The 26021-nt window shown below is 43.6% G+C and overlaps 1 long non-coding RNA gene across 12 annotated transcripts; it reads right to left on the reverse strand.

Annotated features, from left to right (window-relative positions):
- Positions 1 to 15142: 15142 nt before the first annotated feature.
- LOC125507834 (uncharacterized) lies at positions 15143 to 22653 on the reverse strand. 12 transcript variants are annotated; one of them, XR_015603963.1, is made up of 10 exons: positions 21784 to 22643; positions 21230 to 21325; positions 20746 to 20786; positions 19917 to 20014; positions 19732 to 19828; positions 18136 to 18309; positions 17876 to 17937; positions 17497 to 17776; positions 16485 to 16544; positions 15143 to 16377 (listed from the first exon to the last, which is right to left on the reverse strand). It is a non-coding gene; the product is annotated as an uncharacterized LOC125507834 (long non-coding RNA). The 12 variants fall into 12 exon arrangements; XR_015603965.1 differs by having other exon boundaries at positions 15143 to 16544; positions 17497 to 17572; positions 17673 to 17776; positions 21784 to 22639; XR_015603964.1 differs by having other exon boundaries at positions 17573 to 17776; positions 21784 to 22639.
- Between the last annotated feature and the right edge of the window lie 3368 nt (positions 22654 to 26021).

Raw genomic sequence — 26021 nt, forward strand, 5'->3', positions numbered from 1 at the left:
TCGTGTCCATATGCAAATAGGGCCAACAAAAACAAACTTTATCAGATGGGGAATACAAGTTCATTCGATCCAACCAAGGAACACACCATACTATCAAATTCGATACAAGTTCAACAAGACCTAGCACATTTATTTGACATGGTTCTGGTGATCCATGACACTATGTTTGTATCATTTCAGCAACCTCCTGAAGCCTCATGGATCCATCTTGGCGTACCGGTTCACAGCAACAGTAATACTTCTCGTCATCTCCTAAGAGGCAAACGCCGGCATGACCGCATGCTTTATGACATAGCTCAGTACAGTTTTCCTTGGGAAATGGACCGACGTCGCATCCTGAGAATCAGTTGCACTAGTGTAGGTTAATTACCAAAATTGCATCAAGTAACTTGACAGCTCTAGAAATAGTGGACGCGGCGATACTAATACCCACGTGTCTCATGACCGCAAAATTGTACACTATGTAAAATTGGATTTTGCTGATTAGAAATAATATCATTGATGAAAAAAAAACGAACCATTGTCGGCACGTGAGGAGAGAACGGTGGCCATGAGCACTAGTGCTGTGAGGCACACAATGCTATTACTCTTGCCGGGGCTTTCTTTAACTGTCGGCACATTCAGTTCCCCCTGAAGTACCTCGGTCTTCCGCTCTCAATCTTCAAACTGAAGAGACAAGATATTCTGCCCCTGATTGACAAGTTCTCCAACAAGTTGAAAGGGTGGAAACCCAAACTGTTGGCTCCAGCAGGCAGAGTGACACTGACGGGTTCGGTTTTGTTGGCTCTTCTGATGCATTTCTTGGCTGTTATCCCTTTACCGGCGTGGGCTCTAAAGATTATAGACATGAGATGTAGAGCTTTTGTGTGGAGAGGCGAGGAGGAAATCAATGGAGGCCATTGCCTGGTTCCCTGGGCCCGGGTTTGCAGACCCAAGGAATGGGGAGGCCTCGGTCTTTTGAACCTGAAAGACTTTGGGATTGCGCTCCGGTGTCGATGGCAGTGGCTAAGATGGGACGCGGAAGAACGCTCGTGGCAATTATTTCCGGATCAGCAAGATAAGGATGCCTCTGCTATCCTTGCGGCTGCAGGTCGAGTGATTCTGGGGAGAGGTGACACTGCCAGGTTTTGTACTGACAACTGGACTCCGGAAGGGCGTAGCATTGCCTCGCAGGCACCAGCCTTGTTTTCATTTGTGAAAGATTCCAAACTGTCAGTCCATGATGCGCTGCACAATCGAAGATGGCTTAAGGACATCCAAGGCGGCTTGACAGTCCAAGCCTTGGTGCAGTACCTATGGGTCTGGGACATGGCAGGAGCTACTGTACTTGATTCGGAGGCCCAGGATCGACTTGAGTGGAGGATGACAGAACACCACCAATTCACAGTCAGCAGTGCTTATAAGATGTTCTTCATGGCTGGAATCAGGTTTGCTTGTTACAAACCCCTGTGGAAGTCCAAAGCACCCCCACGTTGCAAGTTCTTCATGTGGCTTGTCATTCAAAAGAAGTGCCTTACGGCAGATAATCTTCAGAAAAGAGGTTGGCCGTCCAATCGGGATTGCACGCTTTGTTCTGTGGAGCCAGAGAGCTGCTACCACCTTTTTATTCACTGCAGTTTTACCCAGCAGCTTTGGAACCTTTTCAAACAATGGTCTACGGTGGATTTCCCCATCCCGGACAGCAGCTTTGACAGCACAGAAGACTGGTGGCTCGCGGCAAGGAGGACAATTCCCAAGCAAGTGCGACGGAACTTCGACACTATTGTCATCCTCATCCATTGGAGGATCTGGAAGGAGCGGAATGCGAGAACTTTTCAGCATACTGCTTGTAATATGGAGAGGGTCCTAGATCTTATCAGAGAAGACATTGGAATGTGGAGATCAGCCGGATGTGTGACTGATTTAGTTTCTTAGCCTGCGCCCTCTCCGGCGCTTGTTTTCTTTGCTCACCTGCCGGCAGGCCCAGAACTCCTGGACTGCTTGTGGTGTTGTATGGCTGTCGTTGTACTGTTTCTCTCCTTCTAATAAAGATCGGCCTTTGGCCCTTCGATACTCTTGCCGGGGATTGCCATGAGGGGATGTTGGAGCTTCTCTCTGATCTGGATCTGGGTGGTGTTGCTACAATGTTTACTGGCCTGAGCCTTGGTGGTATGCGTTTATATAGAGGCTTAGGGTTTTAATGCATTAAATGCTTTCTTAGGATCCAGGTTTGAATGCGTTGAATGTTGCCTCAGATTATAACTCTCTCCGTCTGGAAATACTTGTCATCAAAATAGATAAAAGAAGATGTATTTAGACATATTTTAGTTGTAGATACATCTCTTTTTATCTATTTTGACGACAAGTATTTTGGGCCGGAGGGAGTACGTATTAACTTTTGTAAATAAATACCATATACTCCCTTCGTTTCTAAATATTTGTCTTTCTAGAGATTTCAACAAATGACTATATACGAAGCAAAATGAGTGAATCTACACTTTAAAATATGTCTATATATATCCGTATGTGATAGTTTATTTAAAATCTCTAAAAAAACAAATATTTAGGAACGGAGGGAGTATGTGGGTAACTCTTGCTGACCGAGCTTTGGCCGAGACATGAATTACTCTCCATAATATCATGCGTAATCACGTAATCAACATCGACCACCAAAACGGTCATACACCACACTAATGGACTTTTTGTGTAAAAACTCACTACACTGATGGATAAACACACGTTCTTCATCATCTACGAGCACGAAGCAAAAAAACACCTTCTGTGACATGCACCCGTGTTCACAATGGTTTCTTAACTTTGCTTCCTTTTTAACTTTGCTATTCCACACATAAGTTGGGGGAGTACAAACATACATACCATGCACAAATAATTTAAATTCATCCAATCGCATACTCGGTACAAATAACAAAGCACAAAAGTAATATTCGCAAAGGGAAACGGTGCATGTCTGCCGGTGGTCATAAGAGGCAATGCATATTTAAAAAGAAGAATGCTCAAAATTGATCCGTTGCATATACACGTGCAAATCTATGAGTTTGTAGGTAATATTCTTCATGCTGCAAAATGTGGTGGAACTGCAATCAAGCCCCAACCTTCCAATCGACTTTCTACAAATCTGAGCATTGCCAGTGACAATTGCGACATTAACGTATATACAAAAACGCCACATCGCAGATCACAACAAAGATACTCATTGAGCATCGACAGTTTTCGCGTCTAGCTTCTTTTCAGCTTCTCATGTTCTCTTCTTGGACGCCCCGAGGTGTAGAAATGCATGCTCTAGTCAATGCAACAAAAAGACCGATCTGATGAAAGAGACTAGGCAGCACATTATACGTCAACACTCCCCTCACGTGTGGCTCCCTCAGGCCTAAACTGTGACGCCCCCGATTTGACCGTACACTAATCATACACGCAAATGTGTACGATCAAGATCAAGGACTCACGGGAAGATATCACAACACAACTCTAGACACAAATTACAATAATACAAGCTTTATATTACAAGCCAGGGGCCTCGAGGGCTCGAATACATAAGCTCGAAAACACAAGAGTCAGCGGAAGCAACAATATCTGAGTACAGACATGAGTTAAACAAAGTTTCCTTAAGAAGGCTAGCACAAAAGCAGCAACGATCGAAAAGGCAAGGCCTCCTGCCTGGGAGCCTCCTAACTACTCCAAGTCGTCAGCGGTCGTCACGTAGTAGTAGGCATCCTCCGGGTAGTAGTAGTCATCAGTGGCGTCGTCTGGCTCCTGGGATCCGTCATCTGGTCGCAACAATCGGGTATGGGGGAAAAGAAGTAGCAAAGCAACCGTGAGTACTCATCCAAAGTACTCGCAAGACTTACATCAGATCTAAACTAAGTATGCATATGTACCAAAGGAATGGGTTGTATCTATGGACTAAACTGCAGAATGCCAGAAGGGAAGGGGAAAGCCTAGCCTACCGAAGACTAGCATCTTCTGGAAACCACCATCTTGCAGCAACAGGAGGGAGTAGAGTAGCATAAAGTAAAGTAGTAGAAGTGTTATCAACCTCGGCCAGAGATCCTTTCTCGACTCCCTGTGAGAAAGCAATCCCAGAGCCATACTATCCAGTTATCATCTCATATCCAAGTCTCATCACAATCCATTTCTCATCACAAGTATCCAGTTCTAGTTGTATCGATCGGGATACAACTCCAAGTGTCCGTTACCGTAGGACAGGCTATCGATAGTTGTTTTCTTTCCGGCAGGGGTGCACCAACTTACCCACCGTGCTCGATTAACTCCGGCCGGACACACTTTCCTGGGTCATGCCCGGCCTCGGCCAAACAATACGCCGCAACCCGACCTAGGCTTAATAGAGAGGCCAGCACGCCGGACTAAACCTATGCCCCCAGGGGTCATGGGCCATCTCCCGGGAACTCCTGCACATTGTGTGGGTGGTCGGTGAGCAGACCTAGCTACCTCCTTCAACAAGGCAGGCGATTACGTAGTCCAACCCGTCGTGCGCCGCTCAGTCGCCGACGTCTATTAAGCTTCGACTGATGCATACGACGCAGAACGCCCATACTATGCCCACGTGATGGTTAGTGCTATCAGGCCAGAGGCCCCTCAGATCAAATATCTAAATCGTAGTGGATTAGGAACGCGCGGTAACGAGCAGAGACTCACGATCGATGTGACCCCGTCGCCCCGTCTCGAGTACTTGCGATAAGGGCTAAGAATGCCCAGCCATGCCTCGTAAGTATCTCGCGGGCACTTTCCAGGTCAACCCATCTCCACATCACTCGCAATTAAGCTCGCGCGGGTACCCCTCAGGGTCGACCCGTCTTTATTAACATGGCTCAGTGTAAAGTCATAGTAACCATAGTAACTGTGTGTCTAACACCAAGGGGAAAACCCGAGGAATCACCCCTGGTGAGTTCCACTCGATGTTGTCATCAAGGTGAACGTAAGAGGATCCACCCTCGAGGATCACATTTGATGGGTTGCACGAAAGAGCCTTATCGGAAGTGGTTAAGGAGGAAATCACCCTCGATGACCTCGACCGTATAGCTACACTACGGAGATCTCATCAGGAGTGATGTAAGAGGTTCCACCCTCGGCACTCGATGGTAACTCTGCAGAGTCGTACAACTAGGGGGGGTGATGTGTGGTGTCGGGGCCTGGACGTCGATCACGTTGATCGAGTCATCGAACATAAAGCGGGGCAACTGGGACAAGGTGAGGGTCACTGATGGATCACTAACCAACCTAAACTAAGCAGTTTAGGATAAGCAGGTAAGGTATAAAAGCAGGTAACAACAACAGGCTATGCATCAGAGTAGGATCATACAGAAAGCAGTAGCAGTTCTAATGCAAGCATGAGAGGCAAAGAAATGGGCGATATTGGAATGCTCAAGGAGGGTTTGCTTGCCTGGTTGCTCAGACAAGAAGGAGGGGTCGTCGGTGATGTAGTCGATCACATCGGCATCATCAATCTCGGGGTCTACCGGAGAGAAGAGGGAGAAGAAACAGTAAATACAGAGCAATCAATGCATCACAAGGCATAACATGACGACGGGCAGAGCTAGGGTTGCCCTAATGTAGTACTACACGTTGCAGACGGAGGGGATAAACATCCGAGGATGGATTCCCGGCGTTAGGCGGATTCCGAACAAAGGAAAAGAGGGGGAAAGTTCCAAGTTCAGCATGCTAGGGTCATGTGACAGATGAACATGCAGCTTATTCGGATTCGTTGGATTTTTCTGAGCAACTTTCATATAGAAAAAAATTTCATCCGAGCTACGGTTTAATTGCTATGATTTTTCAAAGATTAAAGCATTTCCAGAAATTATTTAAATTAACAGAATTAACAGAAAAGGAAAATGATGTCAGCATTGCGTGGGGATGATGTCGGCGGTCAACAGACACGCTGACCAGGTCAAAACTGACCTGTGGGTCCAGTGGGACCCACATGTCATAGACAGAGAGCTAATTGAGTTCATTTTAATTAAATAGAGCTAATTAAGGGGGGTGGGCCCCGGGTGTCAGTGGCTGCTTAGGTTAATTAACCATTTTAAATTACACTAAAATTAATTAGCGAGTGGGGCCCGCCTGTCATCGACAAGGGATGCCCAGTCAGCAAAGTTGACTGAGTCATCTTAGCCAACAGGGGCCCGCGGGGCCCGCTGGCAGTGACCCAGGGGGGGTGGCCCTGACCGGCCACGTCGGCAGGGCGCCGGAGAAGGCTCCGGCGACCTCTTCCGCGGCGTCATGACGCCGGAGATGGCCGGGATTCGCCTACAGGGGGCCAACACGGGCGCGGGCAGGCGCGTTCGAACGGGGAGAGCCCGCCGCATCGCGTGGTGAGGCCGGACGGAGCTGGAGCTACCGGAAACGGCACCGGCGACGAGTGGTGGCGGTGGTGGCATTCGGGACCTCGTCGGGATCGCATTACGGGGCACGGGGACGGGGCGTGGCCAGGTCCGTCTGAACGGTCGTTCGATGCCGCGTCGTTTGGTGGCACTGGGAGCGACTGAGGTGGCCGGAGACGGCCGTTGCAGCGACGGTAGGCGACGGCGGCGATCGGGCTTCGACGGGGACGGCGTTGCGGGGTGTGGCAAGACAAGCTAAGGGCACGGGCGGCTCCGCCGTGAGGCCCTGAGCGTGACGCGGGGCTTGGTTGAGCTCGACGGCGTCAGTAGCGATGGCGGGGAGCTCAGTGGCGGGGGTCGAGCTTCGGCAGGTGCGGTGAGCGAGCTAGAGAGGGAGGCGGCCTACGTGAAAGAGGGAAGAGGAGGGCGAACTCACCGAGAGGGCGCACAAGGGCCCGTCGGTGGGTTTAGGACCTGCAGCGGGCACCGTCGTTGAAGAAGACGACGGTGAGCCGAGGAAGAAGACGACAACGGGGTGGGCGCTGTAGGGGCGACGAGCTCGAGTCCGTGGTCGGAGAAGATGTAGCTGGGCACGGGAGCACTCGGGGACTCGTCGGAGAGGGGCGGGGACATCGGTGGCCGCGGTCAGCACGGCGTCGCGGCCAAGGACGCGCTCGGAAGCGGTGGATCTGAAGGGGGAGAGAGAGGAGGAGCAGGCGGAGTGGGCGAGGGGAAGTGGGAGTGGCGGCAGGTGAGGGGTAGGACTCGAGGCGTCGAGGGGGCGCTCTTATCCCCTCCCTCGTCGTCGACGGCGAGGCTGTCCGGCGGGGCTCGCCCCTGTTGCGACCCCGGTCGGGGGAACAGGGGGAGAAGGCGACCCAAGGAGGGGCTGGGCCGGACTAGCTGGAGTGGGCCGAGGCTCGGCCAGGCATTGTGCACTTGGCCCAGTGCACAGTGGCCTGTGTTCTTTCTCTTTTTTTATTTTTGCTTTTTTAAGCTTTTCTGTTTTAGCTATTATAGGCCATTTAGACAGTTTACAAAAATGTTGGTTCACCACCAAAATTGTCAAAAGAAAATTTGCCACATGATGAACATTTTAGTTAATTTTGAAATTCACTTAGAATTTGAATTTGAATTCAACTGGAATAATGAAAGAGATAGAAGACAATGATGACCAAACACTTGTTTAGCAAAATGATTAGCTTAACCCCAAGGGTTACTGTAGCATGACACTGGGGGTGTTACATAAACGTGGACCGAAGGTGGGCTACAATTTTAATTGCGTCAGTCGGGTCTTGACCTCAAGACCTCTTGGCTCTGATACCATATTGAATTCATACTCCAGCCAACTTATCCAAAAGTCCAAATTATAGGAGAGGGCCGGACATCATACTCGAATATCCCCCTCACGTCTATGCTTCTTTGGAGCTATATGATGTGGGCAGCGGAAGCGGGGGTAGACCGCAATTATTTATTGCGTTTACTGGGTTTTGAACCCTGAACCTCTTGGTTGTAAGTTTATGCACCTAACCAATTCACCCATCAGTCCGAACTGATGGAGGGAGGCGGGCAATATATTTCAACACTCCCCCTCATGTCTAGACTATTTTAATCCTTAGACATGGGATCGATGTAGGCCGTAGAATCATTTTTTTAATTTAATACTGCGTTGGCAGGGTCTTGAACTCAAGACCTCTTGGCTCTGATACCATATTGAATTCATGCTTCAGCCAACTCATCCAAAAGTTCGATCTGATGAAAAAGACTAGGCAGCACATTATACGTCAACACGAGGAGCCTTCTCTCTGTAGCCCGAAGCATCCATCTTCTGTGACAGAGCATCCGTAGCCTGCACACTTTCACAACAAACCATGCTACTTAGTGATACAATCAAGTACAAGAAAGAAACCTAGGCATATGTCTTCACTGTTCAAACCATCTAGAAGAGACACTGTAGACTTACTTTTGAATTTTGTCTCTCTTTTTCTTTAGCTTTTCACGCTCAGCTCCCGCATTTAGAGCTCCTTAAAGCTGGATGTACACGCCTAGATCTTTGTTTACGACAGCAGATGCGCAATCAGGTGGAGTTTCATCACTCTCTGCCAGGAGCTGCAGAATTTTCAATATCAGACCAACCCTTAAAGTTCGCTAACAGGAATGATTATCCAGCAATAACCCACCAAAGGATAGCTCCGCTTAAGCATGGAGACCCGTTTCGGTACAACCCCACCTCCTAAAACGTATAAAGGGTAATATAGTAATTTCACAAGTCATACTTACTTTTGTATGTAGGGTGGGTAGCCTGCTGGACGTAAACGTAGAGAAGACCACCGATTGGGCCGGCCCATTAAGGTAGCGTATAGCAGCGCTTCAAAATTAAAACCATGCCTGCAGAGTTTGAACTCGGGACCTCCAGACTTCTGGTACAACCAGCTAGCCTAGCCAGCGTCTTTGGGTTAATGGCAGCACGAAGCCTTAAGCATAACATCATGGAGATTATTTTTACGAACTTCCAATGCAAAATATGTTTTTGAAAACAAAACGTGATTTTTGTGTGAATCCCAAACACTATTCAGATTTTTTTGAACAAATATATAATAAACTGAAACATTTTTTAAAAATCATGAAGAATTTTGAAACGCAAATGTTTTTTTTAAACCGCAACATGTTTCTAATTCCCAATTTTTATGGAAACACAAACAATTTTTGGAACGTGAAATTTTTTTGCAACTCCAGAAAATAAATGGAAAAAGAGCAAACATTTTTGTAATTGCGAAAAAAAATTGTAACAGAAGCATAAGACCATCATTTTTTGAAATTTTTGGGAAAAGTATGAAAACGGGAACATTGATTGAAATTTCAAACAAATTATAATACATGAAAAAAATTGGAATCCCAATCATTTCTCTAACAGTTGTGAAAATTTTGAATAAACACATTTTGAAGAATTTTTGGAAAACACGTACATTTTCTGAAATTCCTGACTTTTTCTTTGAAAATGACAAACAAAAGTTGAAGACATGTACATTTTTTTAAAATTATGAACATTTTATGAAGTTTTTGAAAATTGATTAATAAATATGAATATTTTTGAAATTCTGAAAATTGGTTTTAAAAATATTGAAGGTTCAGTGGTCACTAAGGATGCTCGATAGGTGAGACCTTAACGTTATTTGCTTCGCTCGTTCTATCTGTTTGATTGATAACTTCATGCGACGAGTGTCAATTAGGAAATTTCATATGTTTTGAGAGTAGCATCAAATAGAAGGCAACACACGCAGGAGGCTAGCCGACTGGGTTGGCCCATTCACGCTCGCAAAAAACAGAAAATAATTCACCAATATGATAGTTTTAAGTAACTATTTTTAATTATGATTTTAAATACATTTTCCCCTTCGAACCTAGCATGGATGCAAACCATGGGCATGCCCACCTGCTAGCAAAAGTTGAGATCGTTACACGAATGTCCCAAAAAACATAATGTTCAATGGAAGGTGTCTGGATAGGCCATGAGCACATTTTTTCTGAACATTCTGAAATGGCCCCAACTTTCTTAATGGCTTGTTTGACCAATTCAAGGCACCATGCCAAGTTTCTTGGCTTTTCGATTTTTTTTTTTGCATTTTTTGGTGTTTTCTCGGTCAAAAAAGATCGATAAATGACTGGACGCGTCGCAACTTGCATACGATGTCAGAAATTGTTCAAACCTGGCATGGATGCCTACCTTGGGCATGCCCACTTGCTTTGAAAAAATGGGGTCATTTTAAGAATGTCCAAATAGAGCATGTTCAATGGAGAGTGTCCAGGTGGACCAGAAATGTCCGTCCGAGAGCATATTGTTTCTCAATATCCTTTAATTGGCCCTAATTTTTTCATGGCCTTTTTATGACCAATTTAAGGCATCAGTCCAACTTGCCTAGGTTTCGACAAGTTTTGCCATTTCTGGAGTTTTCTCGGTCAAAAAAGCTGATAAATGGCCGGAGGTGTCGCGAATTGCATATGGTGTCAAAAATCGTTCAAATCTGGCATGGATGCCTCACATGGGCATGCCCACCTGCTTGTAAAAGTTAGGTTCATTTCTAGGATGTCCAAAAAACCATATTCAACGGATGGTGTCCGGGTAGGACAGAAGGGTCCGCCTGAGAACATATTGTTTCCTAATATCCTTGAATGGCCCTGATTTTTTCATGCCCTTGTATGACTAATTAAATGCACCATGCCTGGTTGCTTGAATTTTCGACGAGTTTTACATTTTTCTAGAGTTTTTCTCGGTACAACCCCCCCCCCCTCTCCCCCCGGCTAATAAATGTGTTTGAATGAAAAGATCAACTTGTATTGATTGATAGAAATAGTACAGCTTATATATGTTTGGAAGAGACGCATCGCACAAGACGCGATGGTTGGAACCGATGCAACGGTTAGAGGAGAGGGGAAAAGAGATGTGTCGGTTGCTACAAGACGCCTGCATGCCGCAGGACAAGGGAGATTTCCCTCTAATTAATAGCGCTAACTAATCACAACACTCCCCCTAATCTACACTTGTCCATATAGAATCATCATATAATCATCAGGTAGAATCGTCATCTTGAAAGATTGTCCAGGTTGCATCATCATCTCAAAAGGATTCTTCTCCGGTGATTCTTCATTAATATACTTGATGAGAACCTGAAACATAAAACTCACAGAGAGAAAGAAAAGTAATATGATACTTCAAACAGGTACAGTTCAGGGAGACACTCCCCCTGATTCTTGCAAGTCCCGAAGTCGTCGCATACCAATTCCATGAACATATTTCTGAAATGTAGAATTTGGTAGAGACTTGGTAAATAAATCAGCAAGATTTTCACATGATTTAATTTGCAAGATGTTTATTTCTCCCTTTTTCTGAAGAACATGGGGGGAAAACCACTTAGGCGAAATATGCTTAGTGATATTACTCTTGATGTATCCTGTTTGCATCTGTGCAACACAAGCCGCATTATCTTCGTAGATAATGGTAGGTGATTCTATAGAACCAATTCCACATGACTTTTGTATGTGGTTTATCATTCTGCGAAGCCACACACATTCGCGTGATGCCTCAAATAATGAAATTATTTCAGAATGATTGGTAGATGTTGCCACCAGAGTCTGTTTAGAAGACTTCCATGATATGGCAGTTCCACCATGTAGGAACACAAAGCCGGACTGCGATCTGGCATTATGGGGATCAGATAAATAGCCAGCATCGACGTATCCAATCATATCAGAGTCCTGATTTCTCCGAAACTGAAAGAATAGGCCAAGATCCTTTGTGCCTTGGAGATATCGAAAGATATTCTTAACTCCGGACCAATGGCGTTTGGTGGAAGCTGCGCTATGTCTAGCAAGTAGATTCACTACAAATGCGAGGTCAAGTCTCGTGCAATTTGCAAGATACGTGAGCGCTCCAACGGCACTAAGATATGGAACCTCAGGTCCCAATATTTCTTCTCCATCGTCCCTTGGCCTGAACGGATCTTTCTCTACGTCTAGAGAGCGAACCACCATGGGAGTTTTAGATGGGTAGGATTTGTCCATATTGAATTTCTCCAATATTTTCTGGATATAAGCATCTTGGTATACCATGATTCCCGAGGGAAGGTGCTCAAATTGAATACCTAAGCAAAATTTGGTTTTACCCAAATCCTTCATCTCAAATTCCATCTTTAGGTGATTGCGTGCTTCATCAATGTCATGTATGTTGCCAATGATGTTGAGGTCATTGACGTACACTGAAATGATGCAAAATCCTGTAGAGGACTTTTTGATAAAGACACATGGGCAATCACTACTATTGGAGTAGCCTTTTTGTAGAAGGAACTCACTAAGTCGGTTGTACCACATCCGTCCCGACTGTCTTAAGCCATATATTGACTTATTAAGTTTTACACAATACATGTTGCGTTTTGCGCTTGTATTCGGGATAGATATTCCGTCAGGAACCTTCATATACATGTCCGAATCTAGTGACCCGTAAAGATATGCGGTCACGGCATCCATCAACTGCATAGATAGACGGTTTTGCACTGCCAAAGATATAAGATATCGGAAAGTGGTTCCACTCATTACAGGAGAATATGTCTCATTGAAATCAATGCCGGGTCTCTGCGTGAACCCTTGTGCTACGAGCCTTGCTTTGTATCTCACCACCTCATTGTTCTCATTCCGTTTCCGGAGAAAAACCCATTTGTATCCGACGGGGAAAACATTGGGAGGTGTCAGTATTGCTTCAGTGAATACCTTTCTTTTGTTAAGCGAGGCAATTTCTGCTTGTATTGCGTCCTTCCATTTAGGCCAGTCGGAGCGCTTTTGGCACTCAACGATGGTCTTTGGATCATGATCAGTGAGAAGGATATCTGCAATTTTTTCAGCAAAATAAATGTCGACAATCGTAGACTTACGATCAAAAGATTCTCCAGAATCGATGTAGTTGATGGAAATTTCCTGCACTCCTAGTGACTCTTCATGATTTCCCAATACGCGTGAGTCTGGGTGTTCCGATGGCCCAGCCAGTGTGTGCAAACTGAAGCTGGGTTGTGGAGGTTGGCCTTCCACTGGGTGTATACTACCCATAAGGTGTTTGTCAACGTTGAGCTGACTTGCATTTACTGACTCCGAGGTTTTTCTCCTCGATTTCCTTTGTTGCTTGCTGGAAGCTTGTTCTAGGTCAGAGGCCGTACTACTCCCCCTCTTTTTAGGAACAGGGAGTTGAGTGGTTTTTATTGGTACCTCCACTCTTTCGGGCGCATTTCTGGCCGGGTTTAAGGACTTTGTAACACCTTTTAGATCAGCAAATGAATCTGGCAGGTTATTTGCAAGATGTTGCAAATTAATGATTTTTCGAACTTGGAGTTCGGTCTCTTGTGTACGTGGATCAGAGGACGAAATGGCTTGAGCATTCCAATCAATTTCCGGGCATTCTTTCTGGTACTTGAAGTCTCCCCCTAATGCCGGAAAGTGTTCCTCATTAAATATACAATCAGCGTGACGGGCTGTGAACAGGTCCCAGTAAGGGGTTCCAGGTACTTAATAATCGACGGTGATTTGTACCCCACATAGATCCCCAATTTCCTATGTGGGCCCATGGATGTCCGCTGTGGTGGTGAGATCGGGATGTATGCAGCACATCCGAACTTACGCAGATGGGAAATGCTAGGAGGATTTCCACGTACTAATTGCAGAGGGGAAGTACTGTGATATGCAGTAGGCCTCAATTGTATCAAGTCAGCAGCATGTAGAACCGCATGACCCCAACAAGAGGTTGGCAAGCCGCAATTCATTAACAAAGGTCTTGCAATGAGTTTGATCCTTTTAATCAATGATTCAGCCAAACCATTTTGTGTATGGACATATGGAACGGAATGCTGAACTTCAATCCCCAGGGCCATGCAATAATCATTGAAAGCACGTGAGGAGAATTCTGCAGCGTTGTCCATGCGAATTGTCTTAATTCAACTTTCTGGATAATGGGCTTGTAACTTAATGACTTGCCTCATTATCTTGGCAAATGCATGGTTTCGTGTGGACAGAAGACACATGTGTGACCATCGTGTAGATGCATCAATTAGAACCATGAAGTACCGGAAAGGTCCAGATTGGATGGGACCACAAATGTCTCCTTGAATACGTTCAAGAAACTGAAGTGGTTCAGCTTGTATTTTGAGGTGAGAGGGTCTCAAAATTAGCTTTCCCGTGGCACAAGATGTGCACACAAAGTCTGAAGATTGAGGAAATTTTGACTCAAGCAAATTATGACCAATGGAATTGCTAGTAATTTTTCTCATCATCCCGATCCCGGGATGGCCTAGGCGATCATGCCAGGTTTGAAATGCGTCAACATTTTGAAAAATTACTTTGTATGCAACATGTTCTACGGGTTTGATGTACGTATAGTACAAACCTGACGATAGAGAAGGAATTTTTTCATGTACCTGCTTGCCATATCCGTGATCTTTGGTGAAGAGTAGATACTCCTCTTTGTTGTCTTCATGAGTTTCAATGTGAAAGCCATTTTTACGGATATCTCGATAACTGATCAGGGTACGTGATGAGTCGGGATACAACAAAGCATCCTCAATTGTCACTTGTGTACCACCTGGGAGGGTAAATATGGCACGTCCAGTGCCAACGATTATCGTATCGCGTCCAGCGATAGTTAGAATATCTCCATTCATCTTTTTCAGAGTTTGAAAATATTTCATCTCCCTCAGTATGAAGTTTGTGGTTGCACTATCCACGACGCATAATTCCTCTTCCATCGGATTGTCACCGTAGAGAACGTTGGCGAGGCCTTCGTGTGCTCTCGGCAAAGCGTGCGTGATAACTTGTTTGAATGAAAAGATCAATTTGTATTGATTGATAGAAATAGTACAGCTTATATATGTTTGGAAGAGACGCATCGCACAAGACGCGATGATTGGAACCGATGCAACGGTTAGAGGAGAGGGGAAAAGAGATGTGTCGGTTGCTACAAGACGCCTGCATGTCGCAGGACAAGGGGAGATTTCCCTCTAATTAATATGCGCTAACTAATCACAACAAAATGGTCGGATGTGTTGCAACTTACGTACGTGTCGTAAATCATTCAAACCTGGCATTAATGCCTACCATGGTCATGCCCACCTGTTTGCAAAAGTTGAAGTCATTTTAAGAATGTCAAAAAATGGACTGGTTCAATGGAGGTGTCCGGGTAGGCCAAAAGGGTCCATCTGAGAACACGTTATTTCTCAACATCCTTGACACGACCAATTTTTTTCATAGCCTTGTATGAAAATTCAAGGCACCACGCCAAGTTTCTTAGGTTTTCGACAAGTTTTGGATTTTTCAGAGTCTTCTCGGTCAAAAAAGATAAATAAATGGTTGGACGTGTCAAAACTTGCGTACAGTATCGAAAATGATTCAAACCTAACATGGATGCCTACCTTGGACATAGCCACATGCTTGAAAATTGGGATCATTTCAAGAATGTCCAAAAATCAGGTTTTTTTCTTTGTAATAACCGAATTCAAATCAGGTTTGGTATTAAACCGTATAACTGAAAGAAAAAACTGAAATCCAAGCATCCAGTACGAGGCTCCCTCATGCGTGTCACCCAACACCAAAGGCTTAATCATGCGCGCGTGTCCAACCATGCAGGATACGAAGGACCCAGTGCATGCTTTGTTCACCACTAGTTGTTGGGGCGCCACCTGGTGGCGCCTCTTGAGGCGGGATTGTGCGCACTAATCTGGTTGTCGTATTTGTTAACGTGTCTGTATGACAAGAGGTTTAGTTTGGTGAGAAGACATGCAACACAAATGATACAACAACAAAATCTCATTGCACGCAGTGCACATGCATAAAATATACCAGGCTTAGAAGCTGACATGAGCATCTTGGTGCTGGGAAAATGAATTTATTTGGCTCCATTTCTTCGACGCACTTGTGTTATACGGCATGTAGATTTTTACATTATTTTGCATAGTGGTAATTACAAACATGATTGGTTAATTCCTCCTTATTTCCAATTTATGAACAAAATCTTAGTTCAAGTTTCAATACTCAAGTTGGGAAAAGTTCCTGGTTAGAAAATCATGTGCATGCTCTAAAGTTTTTCATGGTAAACTAAGATGAACCACCAAATCATGTGTAATGCAATAGTTCAGAAGTACAACATGGCTTCAAGGTTAGATGCGGTAAACAAAGAGATGGCAAGCAAGTTCAACAGTTTAGTTGCAAGGATCTAATTTGACAATCAGATAAGAGACCTTCTAAATAAAATTTTATTAATCTACTGGAAGATAAATTAGTGCCCCCTGGTTGAACAAGTATAGTAGTATATCACAGCAGAACCATTTAACAATTTAAGATCCAGAAGAACCAAAACGCTGACAGATGCACGACTTTGCCAAGGTGAAACATTCAACTCATCTTCTTGTTGGTAAGTAGACAATAGAGCATAAACCAAATACGTAGAAGACGAACACCCAGCAATGTCAAAGTAAAAGTTAGATATGGCGACTCTGCACTGTGTCTCCTGCAATGAAATACCAAAAAATCACCAAACATTGACGAAATTTAAGGTTGTCATACTAGAAGGGTGTTCATCATTAGCAATAAAGAGAACATAATAAATAGTATTACCAGAATTGGTACACACATAGAATGGCCTACCAGCTGAGGTCCTATTTCCCACACCTAATCCTAAAAAAACAATTGCTTGGTGAAGTTTTGGAAATTATTCGGCAAGACCTTATATGTACTGAACAAAAAAACATGAGGGTGCATAATGAAAGAAAGTTTGAAGTTCATTTGATCATGAAACTCCAAAGGGACTTTTGGATACTCATAATATTATTCTGTTTTCCAAAAAACATGAATAGTGCATAACAAAAAATGTTTTATAAGTTAATTTGATCATGGAAACTCCAAAGGAACTTCTGGATGATCATAACATTATTCTGTTTCCATAAACAAGAAGTACTGCTTTTCTGCGGGTTCACAAAACTAACTAAACAATAGGACACCGAACCGACTATTAGAGAATACTGAAATAGCTAGGTGCCTTTACAACAATCTCCCTTAGATTTCCTGATTTTGCGAAGAAGGATCTCTAAATCCTCTTCCTATAGCCTGCTTAAGAAGTCCGGAGTCAATCATTTTACGGATGTACCAAGTCGAAAAAAATGCGGATTAAACGATGAAGTGTCTTTTTAAAGGTTTGTGATGCAGCAAAATTGGATTGGGCATTGAGCAGCTGCATCATGTAGTAGCTATTGGTTCGTGCGTGCTTCGTCTACCTTTATAAAGTGAATGGGAACTACATAGGGCTTATAGGACCGATTTTTAATTCAACTACCTAGCCTCCAATATTTCTTAGTGAAAATCAGTAGAAACTAAGTATAGTAAGCAGTAATAAGTTTGGTTAAAAATGCAATTGATAACAGGTTTACTTTAGCATAGTAATGGAATTTCCTTGGTGAAATGGGCTAGTGTGTTCAGATGCAAACAATTTGTAATTGGCAGCAAAAGCAAGCTAAATGTTCAAACAGAGGATGCCAAACTTATGGATCAATGGAATAATTGCATAGAAAGTGAATAATGGCGAAGGGGAGATGGATCTTGACCCTAGATTGAACAAAGTAAATTAGCTCACCTTGCCACTTAAAGACAAACGACCAACCTGAAGGAAAAAGACGAGACTGGCGAGCAAGATTTCCGAGGGAAATTACCTATGAAAAATGCTTTGCACCTTTCACCATTGGCTCCATTAATAGTTGAATGGAAGAAAAAATAGAAATTATGTGCAGAGCATTTCTTGAATGTACACACCCTGGAGAAGAGCAATTCGCGCCGATACTCTGCTGCGTCGTCGAGCAATAGAGTGATTATGTGCAGCAGCACGATCCTTGGCAGGGTCACTCGAGTTCATGTGACTATACACATTATTGTTGCTCGTTAGATTAACAGCAGAATGACAACATGCATGCAAAGGTAATGCCATTGCTTGCTTGCATATTCTGTAAGGTCTGTACCTAGCGATGCCTTCTCAGGGGAGTTTTGTTTCTAAGTCATGACCAGCTCCTCCAAAAATTTCCTAATCGAAGAATAACAAGCATCTACTTAAGTTTTTAGTGCAATAGTCATAGCTTGAGAACAAGCATGGCAATATTAACTCACAATTTTCAGCAAGTGATTTAAAAGCATGGGAAAGTATAAGGGCATCTGACATGTGGATCATGGATGCAATCAATTATACCAAAGTCAGCTGTTTATTTGCATTTCATTCAGTTACCTCATATTGTCGATCGACTGTCGACAGGAGTATCCTCGGTAGGAGAATTGGTAGGCTTCAGAACTTTTTATTTTTGAGGTGAAAATGTCGAGTGGCGTCAAACTCTTCATGAACCAGCAATGCCAACAAAACTCACGATTTATGATAGGCAAGTAGCGCCACATTGGACACATCCTTAGAAAAAAGAAAAATAACGCATTTCAGCAACAAAAAGAAAAACTTGAACGTCTGGTGCTGGTGACATAGCAAAGACAAAATATGATCCCCAGACTTTTTATTAGATGTATCTCCGTACTTTATACTAACCCTATATCGTTCTCAGCAGACAAACTAATCTCAAAGTTTTCAGGAGTAAAACTTGAAACGAACTGAAACCAACAAATCCTAAATCTCAACACCCATGTGCTTTCCAATATTGTTTATACAGCACCATGTTCCCTTGGGGACTCAACACAATACTGAACAAACAAAGACGCTCGCCTCCTCCGCCGATGAGCTGTCTCTAGTGGAGGAGGGCGGGGGAGACCTCGTCGTCTTCCTTGCGACTGGCGGCAACAGGGATACAAGCGCAAGACGCGAAAGCCTAGGAGATGCCGCGCTCCTGCCGTTCAGATTGAACCAAGAGGGCCACGATTTGGCCCCGGCCCCCTTCTCTTCAATCCACATTTTTTGTGTCTCTGTTAGTCTCAGAAGTTATGCATTGAAATAGGAAGTTCCAAATTGGTTCTGTAGCAGTTAATATTATATTTTGCAAAAGTTAAAAACCTGAAAAAGTGTGCTAAAAAGTAAAAACCGACAGTTACCTAAGAATTTGAGGCAGTTAAACACTGAATTTGGAGCGATTAAAACCTGAAGCTATTTTCCTTTTTTCCTATGGACCACAAGTTAACAACTACACTGAATACAACAAACCTGTTCTCATATCGTGTGAAAAACTACTTCATTATTCTTTATGTGTTTTCCGATGCATGTTTTGTAGTGGGAGTGGGATGTGGAGAGGGAGAGAGAGCAGGTTCCAAATGGAATGGAAGGGAAGGCATGCATAACCAGAATCTGGAATCTATTATATTACTAACAGAGTAAATATGATCTTGGGTAACTAAACTTATTAATCGAATCAAATTGATCATTGTTCCCTAGCATATGGTTTCGCATAAATCCTGATTAAGTTCTTTGCCACGTCACGGTGCTTTGAAGTGACTTGGTACTGCCAATGTGACAAAGGCACACCAAGGAAGCACATGGACAGTGAAATTTGCATACAAACACCTTTATTTATTCACCCCTCACGTTTTCCTTTCTTTTTATTATTCACCTCCAAGGTTATAATTCATTCACCTTACCAATGTTTTGTTAGTATCTGTTCGAAAAATGAGTGATAAGCATTTCTTTGCCTCTAATTTATGAACTCATATTAGTTGATCTTTGACCGAATATCTATGGAACATCCAGATGGGTTTCCCTGAATTATGAATCATTGCTCCTATGACATAAGCACGAGCACCTGACGGGCGCTAACTCATGCACACAATAAAACCAACCAAACGAACAAGAACAAGAAACCACAACCATAGATGTTCGCATCAGGAGACATACCTTAACGCGATTGTAACGTCAGGCCTCAACAAAAGAAGACGACCAGGAAGAACCTATCCAGCAACGATGAACAACTGTGTGCTCACTTCACACCCACCTGCAAGAACGGGTCACATTATGTCAGAAGGAAGAGGAACAACAAGAAGGTCGCTCAGTAGAAAGAATTTCATTGCAGCGACAATCACCTCCATTGGCACCATGAAACCGAGAGCAGACAATCACCTCCATTGGTGGTGAAAGCTCGGCGGTGCCAGGTAGGTAAGCGCCCCTTTCACTTTCTTGTCTGTACTACATGATGTTAGTTCGTCAGATTCAGAGTACAACAATATGAAGCATTGGTACGTGCAAGTTCATAGTACTGTTGTGGTTTAATAAGAAGGAATGAGGTAAAACTGAAAAATACTTAGTATCTTGTATGAACTGCACGAAACACAGGATTCACTACTGATGCAAACAAAAGAAGCTCCAGCACTATAAATGCAACTAAGCTCAATACAAATAAATAGGAGTATCTATATTTGTACACGTCAGGACAAATATTTGCACCCAGAAAAACTGATACACACTGCTAACTACCACAGAAGCTGCAATTATTTTCAACTTTAGATGGTTAAAGTTTCCAAAGTCTACAGGATACTATTTATATAAGATACAACATCCTGCTTAGGTGCATTAATCACTGAAAAAACAGTACCAGGTAGTACATTCAAAGAATTGAACCTATCAAGCACCAGCAAGTTCCTTACATAGCAAACAATAGGATTATGTGAATTCGTGGCTGCAGCTAAATAGGTTAGTTTGTGCTTCCAACAAATCTTTAACTATTACCCTTATGCTTATTGCCCAAGACCTATACAAGAACTAAAGCAGTAAAGTTAAGACTACAACAGTTAAATGTGCACCACATGGAAGAACAACTAATCTTTTTGACGATAAGGTTCCAAAATCTACGAGCAAGCCATTCACTGCAAAATCCGCTGCAAAGGGTTGTCGGGATTAGACCCGGGAGCTCACCTTCAAATGAACACACAGGTCCCTGTCCATGGCCTTGGTGGCTACAAGAATCAAGGGAAAATGCACACATGAGAAACCCACAGATCTGCGGAAATCATCATACGAAACGGCAAAAACAGTGGGACTGGTGATATCCTCCAACATGAATCCCTATAAATAGGATACATACTTCTTCTTGGACAAAAATGAATCAAAGACTGTCGTATATTTAGGAACCATAAAAATCTAAAAAGTATCTATGAGTTGATCACAAACACAAATAGTTTCTATACCGAAACATGTACCAGCATAACTCTAGTTCTCTAAACTGAGGTACCAACAAAGCCTATCTTCAATCTCAGGAATGCTTCAAGGTGAATCTGAAACTCCAAGGCTTACATTTGCAGTGAATCTCACATCTATATTCTTTCTACTAAGATCTCATCTATAATTAATCGTCAAGGAAAACTGCATGAAAATGTAAAAAACATTGATAAGTTTATACCGGTTAGATGATGTGCCTTGTTAGTTTGCATTCGTTAAATCCATTGCCATGGCAGTAGCTGATGCACTCAACCTGGTTATCAGGATGATCCATCACCTAAAGAAAAGTGACACCACATCAATAATTTGAAGGTGTTAAGCTACATCTGCCTAAGAGAATGTAGATTTTAATAATGTTCTTCCTGGAAAGTGTGATTGGTTTATACCTCAGAGCTAATTGTCCACAATACATTTATTTGTAACAACTAACAAAGAAAGATCAGTGTGTCATCGAACAATATATCTTTGGTTACTACTGTATTATAGAATGGCAGGTCACTGTTCGGCACTGATTCAGAAATCAAAGAATCAAAGCATATGTGTGGGTGAAAAACAATGTCCTGCAAGATGTGTGGGAATCCACAGTAATCAAATGCCTAAAGGATCTCCTCCCCGCTGGATCTAGTCCCAGCACGTCCCACAGGGGGAAAGTCGAGCACCACAGAAAAAATAGGAATAAAGCAACAGGGGAAAAAAGCCAAACCCGATAGCTGGACCTAGGTGATGACTACAAACCTGACGGTTGTGGTGGATGACGAGACCTCCTCCTCCTACTCGATTTGATGGCGGAGGACAAGGACCTCCTCCTTCTCCTACCACCGCCACCTTATCAGCCGCCCCCTGCTCATCCACAAGCACCAGAAGACCAGGCCACCCTTGCTCTCCCACGGCGGCGACCTGCCGATCCAGAAGCACGATGCGCCTCTCCCACGGTGGCGACCTGCGCCGATCCGGAACCACGACGCACATCGGCTACAACGGGCCTTACGCTCCTCTCGTGGATGCTGCTCATCGCCGTGGAGAGGAGACGGCGACGGAGACGCGGCGAGGACGGACGGGAGTTGCGATTATGACGAGGAGGCGAGTCGTCCCGTCTCCTTCCACGACGTGTTGCCGCACGAATCCGCTCTGCCTCATGCTGCTTCCGGAGCTTCCCGCCGCCAATCTGCTCCGTCCCACCTCCTGCCTTCCAATGTTTCTCGCAGATCCGCTGCCACCGCCGCTCGTGTCCTAGAGGAAGAGGAGGTGGGCAAGGAAGCAGAGAGAGGAAGAGGAGGCGGCGGGTGCGGCTGGCGACGCTAGGGAGAGGAGGAGGCGGCGTGTGGGGGAGAGGAGACGAAGACGTACGCCTGCCTTCGTTGGGAAGGAAACAACAAGGGGTCGCTGCGTTTATCTCTTGTTTTTTTTTCTGGCACAGTAAAATCGTCGATCCCAGCGCTGCGCTGATCAGGACGAGCCAGAGGCTGGTCACACCTTCATCCAACCAACCCGGCTGCCCACCAGGCGACGTGAGCTATTGGGCAGGCGCAGACGACGTGGATTGCGCGAGAGGGCGGCCATGATGCACACCTTATTGTTTTGGATGTGAGAGCTAAACCAATTAAACTATTGTGAGGTTTTCGTTGTCCACTTAGTTGCAAGGCCCAAGGGCAACTATTAGTACTTCTATGGACAGACAGAGCATGCAGTGGCAAACGTCTTATTTATTTAGTACCACATTGCGTAGATATCCTCAGAGTAAACCTGGGCAAACGTCGTGCCGGGTCGGGTTCGGGCCGGGCTTGACAAAGCCCGAAGATAAAATCCCAAGCCCGAGCCTGGCCCGGCCCAGCCCGGCCCGAAGTACATGAACAGTGACATTTTTTTAATTAAATTAATCATTTTCGAGATATTATATTAATTCATTATACCTATATTTTGAATAAAATATGTTTTTATACATATTTTGGGCTTTTGGGCCGGGCTTCGGGTCAGAAAATGAAGCCCGAGCCCGGCCCGAATGTCGGGCTTCAGGTTCGGGCCGGCGGGCCGGGTTGTCCATGACCGGGTCTACCTCAGAGCATAAAGGTGGTCATGGATATTAGAGAACGGCACGAGGGAAGCGCTAGTAGTTGTGTCGTAGCTTGTACGTGTGCTCTAGAAAAGATTTTCATTATAAACCGAAAACCAAACGAAATCAGTTGGTTAACGAGATATCGATTTGTTGTATTGGGTTGACATTTTTGAGTTTTAGGTTTGCTAACCAAAATAAAAAACAAATGGTAAAAATGGAAATTTCAATTTTTACCACACGACCACCCTGATGGGTGATCTCATCACTCCGGTCAGGCACCTATTGGGTCGGCCCAAGGGTTCGTAGATTTCAAATAAGTTCATTGATGCTGAAAAAATATTCATGTTGAAAGTTTTCCAAAAAAGTCCACCAAAAAAGTTGAAAAATAAGCTCGAGAAATTGACAAGGATTGAAATTTTTGAGAACTAATTCATGATTTTTTTATTTTAAAAGGTTCACACATTTGACATAACAGAAAAAAAAATGGAAACAACGGAATAAAACAAAAAAGGAAAACAAACCAGAATAAAGCCCAGTTTTAAAAAACATGAAAAACGTCCTAAAACTTCACGAAGTTACATTTGTCACATAATAAGCCAGAAAGAAAGCAAGTGTTCAAGTTGTGTTCATAAAATTGTTCAGAATGATACTTCTTAAGTTAGCATGCTCCTCATATCTCCTTAAAATTATTGAAAATGTTGTTCAAAAGAATATTCTTAACATTTTGAACTAACATATATCTTTATTATTTTGGAATGTTCATGCTTTTTAAAAATGTTGCTCAAAATTTTTGAAATATGTCATGCTTCTAAAACAATAAAAATTTCGAAAACTGTTGGATTTTAAAACATTATTTGATTTGTAAAAATTTATTCAGATTTTCCAACAAATGTTTGAATTTTTTTTTGAAAAGGTACCTGAATTCTTCATTAGTGTTAGTTCTTAAATATGCACGCTCGTCGTTTTGCACAAACATTAGTCAGCTTAACTCGTATGCCACTCACAGTTGTTGCAAAAGATTTGTGGTTAGATTCCTAGCCGGTTCATTTCTTTTGTGACTTTTTGCATGAACAGGCGCGCTCCCTGCTGTTAGTTTTTAAGATTTCACGGTCATTAGTTAACACAGTCATCAGCCAGGTCAACTGGTGAGCCACTCACGCTTGCAGCAAGAGGTCTGCGGCTCGAATCCTGGTAGCTACTAGTAGAATGCACGTGCGTTGCTACGGGCTATAATGCGCCTCCATCTTGATGGCCTTTGGGCCATGGGGTGCGGAGGACTTCAGCCTCCACCCATGAGAGGGACCCCGTTCTTGTTCTCATTAGATTCAACGTCTTGGTTGGGGCTACGTGGCGGCGGCGATGTGTCTCAAACTCTCAGTAGGAACAATATCTCTCACATTGTATCCCCATCTTGATGGTGTGTCTAGCGTCGTCAGAGGGCGTGTGAAGGTGTGTCTCCGTCGGATCTCATGGGATTCGGTTGGTGCTGGCAGTCGGTGGAACTGTTTGGATCATGTCTTTGTTCGTCTTCATTTGGGTGTTTACAGGTTTGATCCATTTGATCTATGACTTTCTTCAACATGACCTGGTTGTAAAAAAAATACCTATGATGTTTTTTGTACTGCCATAATTTGAAGATGAATAGATTGGAAGTTCCTCAATAAAAATTGGAAGATTATCTCGACCACAAAATTAAGGTGGTAAAATTAAGTCGGCTCGAAATTTTACAATTTAGGATGTTATTCTATGTTCAAGTCAATTTACACCTACAATCACATGTTACAAAGCTAGCTTACATGTGCTCAGTCCACCTAGATTGGAAAAGATGCACAAATTGCATGGAGGGGAATTAGAAACACTTATACTGCTCCCCGCGGATCACAACACTCAATGTCAGTTCACGTCTTGCCCCCGCAAGAAGCTCTCGGTAGCTACACAGATGAGCGAAGTGGGCACACACACACCTCCATTGTTGGCACCTATTCCTTCGTCTCTCTCCACTTGTCACCCAAACCAGCCTGCAGCCTACGATGGTGAGCTGGACACCATTTTTACCAGATCGAAATGTCAATTTCATAGTACAGGCAGATGTGGCATGCAAGAGGAGAGCATGTACTATTCAACATGAAATAGTAGATGTAAAAATAGATTCACAAGTATACATAACTCATGAAGCATGCACATTTGTTTTGACTTCTGATCGTTCTGATTTTATTGTTATCCTTGCATATTAGATTTGTTGGGTCAGAAATAGAGGATACAAGTCAGTAAACATTGTACCTCTGCCAAATATAGGTAAGAAGAGTTGCATATTCCCTGCAAAAAGAAGAAGAGTTACAAATTAGGAAGCAAAGAAAAGGCCATCTAAAGAGATGAATAAGAAGCAAGAAACTATCTTTAATAAATGAAGAACAAGCAGGTTCACATATGATTAGAGCACCGACGGCTGGTGTCAATAGTAAACAAGTTGGGATTTTGTGTGCTGGACCTTGATCTAAAGCTCTGCTCTCCTGCCACCAAGCATGTAACAATATCCAAGTACAAAGGCTTTGATATGATGAGTTGCAGATCATCATTCTCAAAGAAAAATCTGGTCGCTTTATTCCAACTCTATAAGATTAAAATCTATTATAAAAACAAATAAGATCAGGAGCGTCCATACACAACAACCAAGAATCTTAACTTGTGAGCACCATGATTTAGAGTGTTTATTTACATGTATGAACTAAAACAATGTCACAGTACTTACCAAAGCCCTCCTTGTTCCTCTTCACAAATTTGAACATGTGCTCATCCATCAGAAGATCCTGATCGCTGAAGTAGCACTGCACCTAAAATTTTGGAACATTATATGCGACAATTTAGTGTTACTTGGCAGCAAATCAAGAGTTCGGAGTCAGAGTGTTATACTGCAGATAAG

This window comes from Triticum urartu, chromosome 5A, assembly GCF_056163025.1.
Source record: "Triticum urartu cultivar PI428250 chromosome 5A, HENAU_Tu73, whole genome shotgun sequence".
Lineage (NCBI taxonomy): Eukaryota > Viridiplantae > Streptophyta > Magnoliopsida > Poales > Poaceae > Triticum > Triticum urartu.